We start from the raw sequence: 6,016 nt of genomic DNA on the forward strand, positions 1-6,016 counted from the left end.
TGCATGGCCCATGCTGTACTCATATTTGGCTTTTTAATAATGAAACGCTTTTTTGGAAAGGCAAGATGAAAAATTGATACAGAAATCTGAAGATATGCCATGAAATCAAGCCCAACGCTCTTACTGACACCGGTGGGGTCACACTCACTCTCCACGAGCTCAATAATTCAGCAGTGAGAGAAGATACTATAGTAAATCTAAAAGTGTGAGACACTTTAACTTACTACAGCCAGGTCCGACAACTGCAGCAGGCTTTCATTCATTTTTGACACTGATGTGAAGACATTTGTGTGTGCGCACATGAGCTTGTATGTCCGCCTCATTGCAAGAAGCTTCTGAAATAATAAGCGATGCGTGTTAGCAGTCACCACTAGACCTTGGGTCACAGCCAGAAGGGGCCAATTATAATTGATGGAATCTCTTTGATTTACTGTTCCATTCATATCCATTTGTGTCATGCTCCATATATCACAATTTCCTATGCAAATGATCCACTTACACATCACTTTGATTAATGACGCGTTGACAGTCGCATTAGGGCCGTTTTACGCGATGCTCTCAATGTACAGTATCCTGGTGAGAAGCAGTAGGATAGTCGCACTGACATCTGGTGTGCTTTACTAGACACTGCAGGAGAGAAATAAGGTGTTGCCTTTGGAGCATTACGTCATGGCACATCGGTGAGATTGTTTTAATAGCATACCTTGTTCGATCCGCTTCTCCTCGTCTTTGTTCTTGTTTAGCAGCTTCACATCACAGCAGGAGAGTTTCTAGCCTGTCATCAGTACAGGCCCCTAACAAAAAAGTGACACTATAAATACTCTTTGTACTGTTTTGGATAATATTAGTTGTCTTTACCTGCTGTAGGCTGTATCGACTGTTGCTCGTTCACAGCTGCACGCGCGCAATGAGCTGCCTATTCTTGACACGATAAGATATTTGCTTGTTTCATACCGATACAAAGGATTGCAGGTGAATATCACTTCATCGAGCGTTAGTTTTGTTTTCTGTCTTATAAGTTACTTTATGGTGTAAGAAACCGTTGCAAACGATTCGGTGCGATATTGAATTGCCCGAATGAAAACTGAATCGCGTTTCAGTCCCGTTTTACCGATTAGATTATGGCAAGCCAGTTTGGACTTTTATTCATTCCCAAGATGTACATTGATATCATTTGATATTTCTTGACATCAAGAATTACATTTCCACTTGTAAAAATGGTCATTCTTGATCAATGACATCACTCGCTGAAATACGAATTCTTGATAATTGTATTTTCACTATAAATATCACCATAGGCTGTCATTCAAATTAAATTATTGATATCAAGAATTGATTTCTTAGTTGAAATTCCGATTTCACATATTCCTGTCTAACTTTGAGGAGAGATCCCCCGATATGATTGTAAAGCGCTTTGATATGAAAGCACTATATAAATGCCTCATTGATTCATTCATATCAGAAGTCCAATTCTTACTAGTAAAAATAATTTTTTAAAAATATCAATAATTACTTTGTTAAAAAATATAAATTCCTGATATCAAGAACAGTAAACAGGATTTTTTTTAAAAATCCAGATAAATATCACGAAGATTTTTGTGAATATTTTGTCATGTACTATATCAAGCTGTAATTGTCAAATTATGTAAATAAAACAATTAACTATTTAGAATATTTGCTAGCTATAAAAATTAGCCTTACAAAGACCAAGTAGTTAGCTTATCTTATTTCAAAAATACTTCAAATGTCTTTTCCACTACAGCTCAAACAAAATACACAATTCAAGATGTTGTGGAAATGGCATTTGCTGGTTTAGAAAAATGACAATTATCCTGTGATGTACAGTACATGATGGATATTGTAACATTTAGAGTTAGCCTTGGTCTCCCCCTCACCATCATGATGCTTCAGGCCAAAGATTGATTGGACCTGCAAGGCCCTGTGGACACGCTCTTTGGAAGATCCGTCTGGTCACACACTCTCAAAGCTGCAAAGGTGTTCAGAATAAAGGATTAGCGCTGTAGAGTCGCCTGGAACAAATAACATTTCTCGTTTCCTCATTTATTTCACACTCTGCCAAGAGTCACTGGCACACTTTCAAGGGTTGTCTATCTATCTGGCTGTCGGGCCATTGCAGGACATTAGTTCTGCTCTTACACTTTTTACTCCTAACTGTATCTTAAAGGGAACCTGTAAGACTTGCGTTCATCTTCGGAACACAAATGAAGATCTTTTTGATGAAATCTGAGAGCTTTCTGTCCCTCCATTGACTTGACAGATACGCAACTACCACTTTGACGTTTTAAAAAGTTCATAAAGAGTTTGTAAAACTAATCCATATGTATTGAACGGTAAGTTTTCTGAAGAGACTCGCTTTATATGATGAAAAGATTGAATATAGGATTTTATTCACATATAAACATTCATCAACTCAAACATCAGTTGAGGTAACGGAAGCTCAAGCATGTTCGCTTGACTTGCAAGAACCAATGAGGTTCATTCTCGTGTTACGCATCACCTTTGAGCTTCAGCGAGAACCAATGAGGTTTGTTCTCTTGCGTCAAGCAAGTTCGGTTGAGCTTCTGTTTATGTTCACTGATCAAGTGTCAAAGTGGTAGTTGTGTAGCTGTCAATGGAGGGACATAAGGATCTCAGATTTCATCAAAAGATCTTCATTCTTGTTCTGAAGATGAACGAAAGTCTTACAGGTTTGGAACGACATGAGGGCGAATAATTAATGACAGAATTTTCATTTTTGGGTGAACTATCCCTTTAACCTTTTTTTTTGAAAACTCTCAAAAGATAGCAATGGATCTGAGCAATGAACACCAATGGCATCATAGCAAAGAAATATCTAAAAATGGCTTCGGAAGGATATATATATTTATATTTATGCTTTAGGTTGTTCTTAATGCACAGCAATGCATCTCCTTTATTCTTATAACAGTGCATTTCATTTCCGCTCGATAATTCTTTTTTATTACAAAACATTTTTTGGCAGAGACAAAAACAACATTTAAGTTATCAAGAAACATTTTTTTTTTTAAAGAAATCAAAACATGCAAATTAGAACTTTAACATAACATACACAGACCAAACTCAAGCTCACCCTTTATACATCAAATCATATCTATTAAAATTTTGCTATCAAAAATGTACATTTGTATAACTTACAGTGCACGTGATCTTATAAGAGCAGATTACTTGTTCTTCTTACCGACAAATTAAACAACAAAAATCTAAACTACATTAAGCAGAAAACCATTAACACTGTGAATAAAGATATAAAAAGCAAGTAAAAAGAAATAAATTAAAAAAAATGTACTGTTTTAAAGCCCAAAACACATTGACATGACAAACTTGTGCGACAGAAGAAATCAAAATTCAAAGTTACCTAAAACAATAGTGTGTTCATCATCCCTTAAAAGACAAAGTCAAACTCATTTTCATAATACGGCGTGACGTAACTCTGCTGAAAGAGACGTTGCTGGGCAAAGTCATGCATTTGAACTCCTTGGAGATGCAGATCAGAATGTGCTGAAATTGTTCCACTCTTTTCATAAACTTTTGTTTCCATCAATGTAAAGCTGATAGAAGCATCGCTTGTGAATAACAAAGACATAAAACCCCCCGACTTATGCATCTCGTGTGCAAAACAGTATTACAGACAATATTATCCTCCATTAACTGATTATTTTGGCAGAAACAAAAGTCGAATATGATCTTTCAATAAAAACAGTGCCAAACAATCAATCTGACTGTTAAATTCTTCATACCTGCCAGCTTCACACCTCTTAAAAGAAAAGCGGAGTTTATAAAACAATGTTGGAGGTGTTTTACTGGGACTCGACGCCTGTTCGCATCTTAATAAAACCGTCAGCTCAACACGCAGTCGGAATCCTAAATGTTGTTTGGTCGACGATTTATACAACGCGTACAGCAGAAAGACTCGACACGAAAATGCCTGAATGCTTGTACGTCAAACTACGAGTTGAAAATATTGCAAGACTAACGGCTGTGAAGATGGTTAATAAAAAAGAAAAATAGGGAGGGATGCCATCGCCATCTTCCAGCGTGGATGTGATTGTGAAAGCCCTTAAGAGTGTGAGGGATTGATTGCTGTCTTGTGAACCTCAGCCCTTTCAGTCGATATATAAGAGTTGAACAGGCGGTGGATGTTCAGTAGAAGAGACAAGAGTGTGCACACTATTAAAGAAGCACAACATTTCAAGAACACTGATAAAGATGACGGCAATATGATTTCGAAAGCCACCGATTCACATATACAAACTTTTTGAAATCAGTCGGGGGTTCAGACTACACGATATCAGTCGTTTGACGTAGGGTATTCAGTGGGCGTTGCTGGCGAACGATAGCGGAGGCGCTTCAGCAACCCGATGAGTACTGGAGTTGACGCCCCTCTGGAAATGATTTGTCTATGACGCTTTGCCAGACCATAACTCAGTTACAACTGAGAATGGTCTGGTTTTAACCAGGCTACTAAAACACTGCTTCGCATCTGAAATCGCATACTTCCCTACTATACAGTAGGCTAAAAACAGTATGTGACAAAAGAAGTCAGAATTCATAGTATTCATGAAAGAGTAGGCAAAAAGTACACGGATGATCTACTACTTCCGGTGAGACTCTGAAGTGTGCATATAATAAACACTTTACTATCCCATGAGGCCACGGGAGAGGATTTGTGAATGGCAGTGAAGCGACCAAACTGACGCTGGTAGGTCACATGATAATGACAACATGGCGGATGTAGTACATCCAGATTACATTCATACTATATAGAACATACTTTTTTAGCAGTCGTGAAGTAACTACTTATTCAAAATAAGTACCTACTCAAGACAGCATGCGATTTCGGACGCTGCCAGCATGCGATTTCGATAGATAAGAGTGTATTTGTTTACACTCGTTTTCCTGAAGTCAGTCACTAGTTCCGCCTTCTCTATGACATCAAACGTCGTTAAAGATGGCATGCAATGATTGGTCGAGAAGCAACGTGTAGTCTGACTTGTTTCTTTTCCACGAGGAGTCAAAATCTGACACGTTTTCGACACGTTTTGACAAATCTGACACGACTATCGTAACAGACAAAAATATTGTGTATTCTAAACCCGGCATAAGTTAGTGATGGTATATAAAGTGATCTCTACACACTTCACGTCATAACTATCAATAAAAAACACACAAGGCAGAAAAAGGTGAATCTCACAGAAACTGTCAAGAAACGTCAAAGTATATTTCACATCAAAAGCACCAAAAGAGAAATTATTTTGCATTAAAAAATTGAAAACAAATTATAGTACTCGTTTTATTACCATAATGGCAAAAATAATATATGAAAAATTTAAGTTTAATCATTTTTTCATGATTTTAACTACACATGGTTGCATTTGTACACAATTTAATTGTTCTGATTTTAATTTTGTTTTTAAATGCATACAAGTAAAGAGAATTTGGGAGAGAATTCCCACAATTTGGGAGAGGGAATTGTGATGGTATATATTTAATGGTCCATATAATAAATATAATATAATATATTTTCTTTCTATATCATTTTTTCTTGTGATTTTGAGTAGAAATACAACTGACATTTCTTTGAGATTCACTCAAAAGTGTGGGTAGTCCTGTATTGTAACTGGTGATTCAGTGACTTTGTATGGTCTGACTTCATAGGTTTCTAAAAATGTAAAACGTTTAAAATACTATACCATGCAAACATCGAGAAAACTTCTGAAAGTAGTGATATGTAAATGGCCTGTACATGATTCACATAAAGCTTTCCTCGGTGGATCGTTAAAATACATTAAAATGCAAGTCCACTCTAATTCTCACATATGGCTTTGCTCTCTTGTGGCTTTCTTGTCCACTATTCCCTAACATCTCATCTTTCACGGATCTCAGTTTTACGCGTTTCAATCGTCTTTGCGGTTAAAGAACTCTCTAAATGCGAGTGGATGCCCACCACATGACATAGCATTTTTACATTCATTTTTTA

This window comes from Rhinichthys klamathensis, unplaced genomic scaffold, assembly GCF_029890125.1.
Source record: "Rhinichthys klamathensis goyatoka isolate OS25496 unplaced genomic scaffold, OSU_Roscu_1.1 h1tg000046l_1, whole genome shotgun sequence".
In the NCBI taxonomy this organism is placed as follows: domain Eukaryota; kingdom Metazoa; phylum Chordata; class Actinopteri; order Cypriniformes; family Leuciscidae; genus Rhinichthys; species Rhinichthys klamathensis.